At 50.4% G+C, this 10,693-nt stretch overlaps 1 long non-coding RNA gene across 1 annotated transcript; it reads right to left on the reverse strand.

Annotated features, from left to right (window-relative positions):
- Window positions 1-2,358: 2,358 nt before the first annotated feature.
- LOC109294066 lies at window positions 2,359-4,892 on the reverse strand. Its single transcript, XR_002096461.1, has 3 exons — window positions 3,923-4,892; window positions 3,022-3,105; window positions 2,359-2,790 (listed from the first exon to the last, which is right to left on the reverse strand). It is a non-coding gene; the product is annotated as an uncharacterized LOC109294066 (long non-coding RNA).
- Between the last annotated feature and the right edge of the window lie 5,801 nt (window positions 4,893-10,693).

The following is a 10,693-nucleotide window of genomic DNA, read 5'->3' on the forward strand; positions in this document are numbered from 1 at the left end:
AGCAGCAATGGTACAGGCCATTTGCCCTCCTTTGGAATGCCTATGACGCCTTTTCCTCTCCTTTCCAACCCCCCATTCAACTAGCCTTAGTATGCTCCATTCACCCCCATCACACGATTGGTATGGGCCATTTCCCCCTGAAAGTTCCATTCCCCTTCATAGTAGCATTGGTATCCCCCAACCCCTCCTGCACAGCAGCACTTTGGTTTGATCCACTTCCTGCCCTTCCCCCCTTCCCTGCCTCGACCTTTGCTTGCTGAGGTTACTGCTGCAGGGCGCAAGGCATAGGGCTGCGGGGCCCCCCCCCAGGGGCAGGGATAGGGACCTGGGTGGGGATCTGTCCCATTAGACCCCAGTTTGCCCAGTGCATGAAAGGCACAGGCACAGCGCCACATGTGCAGCTCTCGTGTGTCCGTGGAGGGGTTGCAATAAGAGAACAGAGCTTGAAAAGAGCCAAGAAGCAAACCCACTGTAGACGCAGGCGGGGAAGGGGGGCTACCTCGTCCTGGGTGCAGGAAGTGAATGGTAGCGCTATCGCAAGTTTGCAGGGAGTCTGGATCCTGCAGCCCTCAGTGATGTAACAACAGGGTTACTCCTGTCCTGCGCTGGTGTAACAGTTTGTCCCTGCAGCCCTGAAAGCTGAGCACTTGAATACAGAAATATAAATCCCATTATGCAGGGGAAGGAACTGCGTTGCTCAAGGCCAGATGCCGAGTCATGGGGACAATCAAGAACACAGTCCAGATGTCCCAACTCCTCAGCTGCAGACTGGAAATCCTTAAGGCCGGCTGTTGCCAAACTAGGGGTCATGACCCCAAATGGGTTGCCAGTGGGATTATGAACCACACAGATTATTACCCTGGCTGCATTCGCACCAGAAGGGCGGTTAGTTTGCGGTTTTGAGCCTGCCAGAAAGTGGGTTTGAAGTCCTACTCCAAAAAGATTGGGAACCATTGTCATCCCTTTGGGCAGGGACTTTGATATTCTTTTGAACCTGACAGGTACTGTGTAGCACCTGCCGTACTGTATACGTAAGAGAAGTGTAGGTCAGCACTTCTCAACCTTTCCAGATTTGAAGCACCTCTCATTAGACTCAAGGCCCCTCGGAAAATGCCAGCTCATAGTTTTTGCTCATCTTTTGACTACAGAAAAATAATAGAGCAATTATTTGCAAAGAACTCAGAAAGATCAGAGCAGGTCAGAATGCTTTTAAAACTATGAAGCCCTGTTTGAAATCTCTAGATTGGTTATGTGAATCAGGTCTAGACACCTAGCTGTGCTAATGCTGTGCGGCACCCTTGAACAGATCTCAAGGCACCCTGGTTGGGAATCACAAGTGTAGGTGAAGATGGAGGTGGCCGTTACATGCCACAACCAACTGATGGAGGGAGTTAGCTTGTTTCTGCAAGTTGGGCTCCCAGCATAAGATGGGGGTTACCTGGGATGACTTGCTTCACCTGAGATGCTACAAACTTTGTGTTCTTTCCTCCCCAATCCAGCTAATTTCTCAGCTGTGTAGAAATGGGAGTTGCTGGATTGCTGACTGCAAAAAAAACCCCTGGAAATAAAACTGTGAGCCTCTCAGGTAAAGTGGAAAAATGAGAATGATGTGATGAGCCCAGCCCATGGCAGGAAAATACCAAGCATGGCAGAAAGATTAGCAGGACTCCATATCTGCTGCTGAAATTCTGCCACAGACACAGAGGACAGGGGAACCATTTACTCTCTTAAGTTTTAGGTGCTGGAAGTGGGTCACCATGCAACTATGATGCCTGGGGCAGTAATGACAGAGAAAGCTGGGCTATCAGCCCAAGTATTCCCCTCTGTTAGGAGAGCACAGGAAACAAACCAGGAATATAAGGAGCCAGGATTTGAACACAGCAATATGCAAAAGGCCACAGGGTTATTTTCAAGGACAATGACATTTTGTAACAACTTCCATGCTTCTTTAGAGATAATGTCTTAAAAGAAGAGCTACCTTCCTGTGGGAACCAACCTTGCAGGATTGAGACGGAAAGAAAGAGAGGAGCCACACCAGAGTCAGGGAAATCAACCTCACCACACCCTCTGCAGCTGAGTGTGGTACAGAGATACCTGCCTCTCTGGCTCCCTTCTTTTATATGAAAACATCACATTCATCTTGCAGTAATCATCTTCTCAGAAACACTCGCTCATCAAACTTTGTGCATCTCCTACTTGCTTCTTCCAACTCAGCGACAACATTGCCTCGCCATCAGGGCAGCATTTCACAGATGGCCCTGGGGATGTATTCAGACGGTTCACAACCAACAGGCCAAAAGCATGTGTCTGAATGAGTCGGTTTAGTGGTACTGTTACAAAGCATCAGAACAACAGTCCTGGAGAATGAACTCCCTTTCATTATTCATGGAACAGGGCCACAGTAGGCAGCAGCAGAGCAATTAAAAAGATTCTGGGCCTGTCAGCTAACATGGTTATTTTCACTACACAGGACAGCAAGGGAAGAATCCAGGACATCCTGAATCCAGGACATCTGATAACAAAAACACAGTGTCTGAGACAAATTCCAGCTCAGGTAGTTGCATCCTGCTTCCATTAAACAGTTTCGGTTGGAGATGCTGTTCCTCAATGCCTGTCTGACGATATGTGATGCCACCTTGTGCTCTTAACCATGTTGCATCCAAAAAATAGCTGTGGTTTAGAAACATTTTTTGGCAGGAGAGAGGTCGCAGGATGTCTGAATGCACAGACATATGCGAAACACATGCTCTTAAAGCAGATCCATTCTGTTCAGTAATTTTGGAGGCCTTACTACAGAGGAAGGCATTGTCATGATTGATAATTGAAACAACAAGTCAGTTCTTAAAAGCTGTAGTCAAAGCCACAGCTTTTTGCATTTACTGAAATACAGTCATTGTATTCCTTGCCCATCTCCCAGCAGGTGTCATACATAATGTTGGTTGAGATCCCACGTGCAGAGAATATAAGGGCAGGTAAAAGGGGCATTTCTTTGTCTGAAGTTAGATACATACTGTTCTTTACCTGCTGCTCTTAGAGGCATCTTTATGTGTCAGCAGCACATCTAACATGCAGGCGAGATCAGGAGGAAACTGGCAGTGCTGTAACCTGTGATAAAAAACATGAAACCACATGTTAGCCAACACAAGATGATTGCAGCACAAAAGCCAAATACAACATAATGGTCACTGTTGGGAGAAAATCTTGCCAGGGAGGAAGAAAAAACAAATGACTGTGAACCCTGGAGAAAATCATGGTTTATGTTGCTTACCAAACAAAGCAATTTGATTTGTGCTAGAAGTCAGCAGCTAGCAATTACAGGAGATGGAGCGCACTGGAAAAGAACAGGGTACAAAGAGGATGCAGAAGCTTGCCAGGTGGCTTTTCTCAGTTCATAAGCAGACTGTGGAGATACACTGATAGAGTAAACAACAGCGAGGGGAAGAATTATTTAGGGTGGTACAAGTGCAGAATAACACTGGCCCTGACTATCCCCCAGCTGTGGGATTTGCCACAAAATCCAATCCTTGCTGCAGCAATCTCCGTTTCCTTTCAGCAAATTCTGCTAACAGCTGTGGTTGCAAAGGGAACCTTGAAAACATGACCCCAAGGGAACTGGTCCACATTTACCTTCCTGAGTCTGCAGGGAGCTTGAAGCACTACTGCTGAGTGATATGAAAAGTCTGGCTCAAAAGGAAAGAATAAGGGTGTGAGGGGGGCTGAGGGCTGATCTAATACCCACTGATGCTTCTGTTGGTTTTGTTTGACTTCAGCTCAAGCCTCAGATTCTCCTCTGCTTTACTGTAACATAATCCTGTGAGAGGTAAGTGAGGCACGTATGTCCCTTTCTGCCTCAGGGTACTGACTTCCTTATAAGAAATAGATACAGGAAAAAGTGTTAAAAAACCCCCAAAGTATGATATACCCTGGGAATGCAAATAATTCTCCAGCCTGATGCTGCCTGGCTGCAAGCAGAGAGGGGAAAAAACTGGAGAAGCTCCTGGGGGCATGGGTAGAGAACAGGTTAAATAGCCAGTAGCCAGCTTCATGGGGCAGGTGCCTCCAGAAAAGAGGAAATGAGAGAGATGAATGACCCATTGATCTGCTTCCTGGTAGAGGAGTAGTGCTCCGGATCTAAGTGACTCAGAGCTAGTGAACCCTGCCCTTGCCCACATCGCTGGCTGGGAGCCACGCCGAACCAGGAAGAGACACCTCGGAGTTTGATGAAAGGTCCCAGTCTCGGCCACGTGGCATTAACTGAACAAGGAAGATCCACCCCCACTCCCAATCAAAGCAGTCACGCTGCGTGCTTTCCTCCCTGACATCACGTGGACATATAGCTCTGGGCATGGGATCAGGAAGCACATTGCCTCAGGAATGGTATTTTATAATAGGGCAATAATATTCCCCTCCCAGGATGTTGCCAGGCTTCACTAATCAGTGCACATGAAGCAAAGTACGAGGGTGCCTCTCTGGAGCATGTGGCCTTTGCATCACTTAAAACTCACACAGGCCTTGTTTGGTGGTACAGGGGATCAGATAATGCCCATGCCCAGCAGAGAAGGCCTATTTTGCACTGAGAAATCCTTGCAGAGAAAGCATAACAAGCAAGGAAAGCTTGAAGGAGGGCATCTGTGCTGTGCCGTGTATCAGGGGATCCTGATACATGGCCTCATTATGACAGCTGGGTGTGTTTGAGCCTTTTTTCTGACTTTCTGATCCAGGATTATGGGTTATCAGAGCAGCAAGTACAATGAAGGCATCATTAGAGCAGTGTCATAGCAGTTTAGGGATGTCTCAGCAACTGGAAACAATGAAAAGCATTAGAACAATGAGGGTGAATATAGCGAGCCGGCATGCTTACGGGCTTGACTCTTCTGAAAACAAGATCATTTTCTCCTCCCCAAGGTCCTGCTGCCTCTTTTGTGAGTTTTCACTGTGAGCAGAGCATGTGCTACAGTTCAGCCAGCTTCAAATACTGCATGGCCACCGCTAGAGAGCAGCGCAGCCCAGCCTTCCACGTACAGGGCCGGGAGCAGGCCAGTCTCGGCCCGTATTTAGCAACAGCGCAGAAGGCATCAGCTCATGCCAAGGCCTCTGAGACTCAAAAACTTAGAGCCCCAGAGGTGGCTATTTATCAGGCTATGATAATGAATACCTTTGATCTCATGTCACAAGTCGTTGCTTCCTTCATTTTTTCCTTTTGGACCATGGGGATTCAAAAAAAGGGGGAATGTGAAGGAGAAAGAGGTGGGACCCCATTAGTGACAACCCATCCCGTCCCCCCTCCCAGAATCCCCACCACTCCTGGCTTAACCTAGCCAAGTGGGCGGCTACATTAAAATTGGCAAGGAGAAGGCTGGAACAAGAGCTCTTCTGTTCTCAAAGCCAGCATGAAAACCCCCCGTCCGGGCCTCTTCGCTGGGCGCAGCCTGGCAGCTCTGCACTCTGCAGCACACAGTGTCTAGCTCTGAAACCAAACAAAGGCAGCTTCTTGGAAAGCTGGCTGATTAACGATCCCATCATCCCAATCTCAGGGGATAATTGCAATACTGCAGAAGCCAGCCCATCCACTCCGGCTGCTTTCTGCTGCCTTATTCAACCCACGTAGGAAGGGACAGAGGGAGCGGGGAAGGCCACGCGCTCAGTCCTGAAACCAGCCTGCATCCCGTTTCCACCCAGAGGAAAAGCCTCTCCACGTGGCAGCTTTGCCCTGGAGGTTGCCTAGCACTGCCTGGCTGAACGCCACAGTCATGGAAACAACCGATTCTCAATTATTATTGCTTTGCATTTCAGTAACACCCAGATGCTCCATCCAAGGTCAGGGCTCTTTTTCTGCTGTACAAATGCATAAGAGACTTGTAGCTTCACAGAGCTTGCAATCTCAATAGACCCGACAGATAAAGGCAGACAGAAAGGTGGGAGTATTATCCCCATTTTCTAGCTGGGAAGCTGAGACAACGGAGCAACTTGGTTCGCCCAGGGAGTCTGTAGCAGACGGCCCAGATTTCCCAGTGCCAGCAAAGTCTTTGACAAGTGACCTTCCTTCCCTTAAAACTGAAACTATTGTTTTTGTCATTCCTGAGTGGGTTAAAAGCAAGTGACTAATACCAGCTGTCAGCTGCGATAGCCACATCAACGCAGCCTCAGCACAATGGTGCCAGCTGCAGTATTGCCACCCAGCGGTGTACCCAACAGTGGGCCCTACCCCACTGCCAGCTGCACGGCCTGTCCGTGGAACGTGCCCCAGGTTTGGGGATGTACCTGCAGGAACACCCATTGCTCCTCTCCTGCAATTCAAGGAGCACACAAAATACCGATCTCACAGGGGAGACGGAGGGTGGCAGCCAGAGTTGGGCACTTATTACCAGGCAGTAGGACCAAGAAAATGAAAAAAGGGTCATGAAAGCAGTGAGATATGTGGATGTGTTGAATGTGCCCATGAGAATCTAAAGCAGCAGTTCTCAACCTTTTTAGACCCCAGGCACCCCTCGTTAGACTTAAGGCCCCCCCTTGGAAAGTGCCAGTTCTTAATTTTCACTCATTTGTCTGACACCAGCTCTTCTGTTGCAAAGAACTTGGAAATACCACAACAGGGACACAATGTCTTTAACACTATGGATGCCTATTTGAAATCTCAGGATTTATCCTGTGAACCGTGTTTGCGCCCATAACAGTGCTAACAGTGTGTGGCACCCTGCGGCACCGCTGAAAGGATTTCAGGGCAACCCAGGGTGCCGCCACACCCTGATTGAGCATCCCTGATCTAAAGTTACTTTTTGTTGCATCAGTCCATGACACTGAAGGCCTAGTTTTATTTTATAATTTTGCCAGCTTGGCAGCACTCCTTCCACATTTGTGGTTGGAGTCATTTTTTTTCCAGACTGTCTTGGACAACTATAACAAAATCAATAGGAAGGGAGAGAGAAAAGGAGAAGGAAACAAGCAGGGTGGGAAAGCTAATAGGAAACCATGCTATTTGTATGAGAGGTGGTGGGTTGGGGAAGAGATGCACTCGTGACCCCGTTCACCCCCTGCAGATGAGCTGAGCTCAATGTATCTCTGCTGCAGATCTGCAGGAGCAGTTCCCCAAAAAACTGGGTCTGACAGGATTTCTTTGAAAAATACTCCCCTAGGACCAGGCCCAGAGAAAATGTCTAACTTAGGTTTTGTTTTGCTTCTGCAGTTTTGCTCAGATGCTGGGGGCCAGGAGCGGTATCAAACCTGGAGATGTTTGCACCTCAAGAATTGGTAAGAGCTCTTGGCCAGGGTACTTTGTAAAGACATGATTTGATAGAGGGAAGAGGGGCTGATTCACAGGTGAGTTTAGGCACCCCATAGCTGAAGCGAGTGAGGAGGATGTGTGCAGGAGCAGGTTGTGATCATCCCAGTCAGGGTGTGAGTTAGTAATAGGTCCTTGGGAAGCCCTTGATGCATTGCCTTCCCCAGTACGAGAAATAAGGGCAGGTAGGAATTGTTCTGCACATAAGTTCTCTGCCGCCTGACTTGGGACAGCTTCAGTCCACTTTCTAGCATGTAGCTAGGTGGAGAATCTGGCCCAGAGGGAGGAACACAGAAAGATGGAGAGCGACTCAGAGAAATGAAGACAACTGGGTACAGGCAGCAAGGCTCGGTCTTCTGCTGTCTGAGCCTCAGAGGTTTCAGTAGATACGATAGAAGCAGGCACAGAAGCTGTGCAGAAAGGAAAACCAAGCTGAACATAGCAGCGGGGCTGATAGTGAAGAGGGGGTGCTGGATGCACTGGGACAGATTTTAATCCTCTCTTCTGGTATTGAAATAGAAGGTAGAAGACCTGGGGCAATAATGACCCTTTAGCAGGAGCTGGGATGGTATGGTGGGTCCTAAACAGCCCGTGTGGTGCAAGCTAGTTCTAGGTCTTTGGGAACCTTATGCCAGTTCAAGATCACCTGTGACAGACCTTTGTTGTGTTGTGCCCCACTTGTGTACCCCATACGTGCAGGTGTGACTGGGCAGCTGGGATGGCTAGGCAGCATGAGACAAGTGAGAAATTCAACCGGAGAAAGGCAGGCAGGGAGAAAGGGTTAATTAATAGGGAGCTGGGTGAAGTGTGTGAGAAAAACAATCTCACGGATGCAAGACTGAAGACAAGGGAGACAGCAACTGAATCCAGGAGAGTGAGAGCAAAAAAGAGCAAAGGGCAGCAAAAGAAAGCCAGGCAGTGCTAGACATCCAAAAGTATGCCATGCTCCCAGCAGTAAGAGGCTGTCTTACTGCGTTGAGATTGTGTGAGTAATAGTAGCTCAGGTGCATGGATGGGTCTGTACATTTACTTGTATTGTATAAACATTAACTACTGAGTGAAGGGTTTGTCCAAACAGCACATTCAGTATAGACCCATTTGCACATTGCTGATTGAAGCCAAGTGAGAGAAGTACAGAGATCTGGGATCTGTCACCTGCTGGCATCAAAGTTTCTCCTTTATGGGCTCTTTCCCCAGTTGCTTCTATTCAAGGGGTGCTCAACCCCTGGCTTGCAAGCCAAATCCAGTCCATAGACCTGTGACATCCTGCCCACTGGGATCTCTGCAGGCTGGAAAAAACTGGCAGCTGGGGAGTGAGGAAGCTTCATGCAGTGGGATCCAGCCTTGCCCAGGCCGTTGCCGCACAGCAGGATCAGGGACAGGCCTGCCCCTTCTGTATCCGGATCTGGCTGGGCTGCTCCCTGCCCCCTCCATGCATCCAGGTAGAGGCCATTCCACCCCACTGGCATCCAGATCATGGCTGGGCTGCTCCCCACTCCCACCCCCAATGTGTCTGGATCAGAACCAGGTTGTTCTCCATCCACCCCTCAGCACATCCTGATCGGGACAGCTCCATCCAGCCCCCCCACACACACACCCAGATGGGGACTAAGCTGCTCCCCACCCCCCTGCAGATGGATCTGGGTCAGGCTGCGCAGTCCCCTGGGCTGGATGGAGTTGCTCCACCAGCCCCACGTGCTGGACGGGTCAAGCCCACCAGCCTGATCCAGCCTGCAGCCAGATATGGTACTGCCCATCTAGCCTGTGGGGTGAAAAGATTGGGCACCACTCATCTACTCCATGCTTTAGAGACCTGGTTGAAATATAGTTCAGTCCCAGCTACACCAACAAGACTCCTACCGTGAAGTCAGTCCTGCTATCAGCAGAAGTCATATTGCATACAGGCAGAGTTTGAACCCAAAAGACAAGTGCAGGCTCTGGGGGGGATGTCACTTAAGACATTCGGAGATCAAGAAACTTGCTTTTCTCAAATGAGCTCTCTATCACAAACTGATGGAAATAAAAATGTAGAAGATTCAGTCTCCCTGCTTTAGGACATAAACGAATCTATGCGTATACTATTTGTATACACTCTGGGACAATGAATTTAATCTATCACTTATAGCAGCGGTTTCCAATCTGTGCTACGGGTACCACCAGCGGTATGCAGGAAACCTGTCAGTGGCACGTTAACCATGGGTGACTGGTGCTGCCTGAGTCAGGGGGGCACACGCGAGCACGGCCCGTCAGGGAGTGCACCCCATATGCATTGCCACTGGTGTTAACAGATTTATTATAATTATATGACAAAAATTTGCTGCTGGTACTTAAGGTTGCATTGTTTTAAATTGATGGTGTGCTATCTGTCAAGAGCTTGGGAACCGCTGACTTACGGGATAATTACTGCTAATGTTGGCTTGGCTGCCGAGGTCAACGCCCAGTGGCTAAAGGAACATGTCCGCTAATGACTACCCAGGGGCCAAGTGAAGGTCAATCCTACCGAGCATCCCTTCGGGGAGCTTTCTGGGTGTCATCAAGATTTGCACCGACTGATCCCCACATTAACCCGGCCCCCGGGGCTCCTGCACAGTCCACGCACGGGGTGGGGGTGGATTTATAACCAGTGCACTCACATGCTTCGTGTGGCACTATCAGCCATGGGAGGCTTGCGTGTCAAATGTGCTGCAGGCTTTCTGGCAGGGGCTGGTTGGGCTCCCAGGCAAGCAAGGCCAGGCCTGCTAGTGCTCAGGGAGGGGAGCACGAAGCCAGGGCTGGGCTGCTTTGCTCCAAAGATCACAGGGTCTAACACCCCAAATCAGGTCTCCATCCCCCCCCCGCCCCATGCTGTACAGGGCCAAACCAGGCAAGGCCCCGCGCATGCGCAGAGCGGCAGCCAAGCCATGCCCTGGGCCGGCAGAAGACGCACACGTGCGTCGAACGCCTGCAAGGGAGGGGGGAGGGGGAGGTGCTGTAAAGAGCATGCGTTGCGATCGCTCCCGGATGCTTTGTTCGCCCCAGGGCTGCGATTGCGCGTGCGCTGTGTAGCCCCTCCCTGCGTGCTAAGCTTGTACGCATGCGCACTGGGCCCCCTCGGTACTTTTGTTCTCGGCGGAACGAGGCAGGGCCGCTGCGTCTCTGCGCAGGCGTAATGGGAGGGGGCGCTCCATCCCCTTTTTTGTTCCCTCCCGCTTACCGCGCATGCGTACTCGGAAGCCCTGCGCTTCGCTTCTCAGCCGGCGCTTTGTTCTCGGCAGGCGGCCGGAGCCGCGCATGCGCGGTGGGTTGGCGGCGCAGGCGCAGTGTGCCCGGAGCGGCGACGGCGGCGGAGCGGGAGCGAGCGGCGAGCGCTTCCGGCCCCTCACTTCCGGTCCCGGCAGCCGCGGCCCTCGGTGTGGCAACGCTGTCCGCCCTGCG

The sequence above is a fragment of the Gavialis gangeticus genome, unplaced genomic scaffold, assembly GCF_001723915.1.
Source record: "Gavialis gangeticus isolate Ggan-Ray unplaced genomic scaffold, GavGan_comp1, whole genome shotgun sequence".
In the NCBI taxonomy this organism is placed as follows: domain Eukaryota; kingdom Metazoa; phylum Chordata; order Crocodylia; family Gavialidae; genus Gavialis; species Gavialis gangeticus.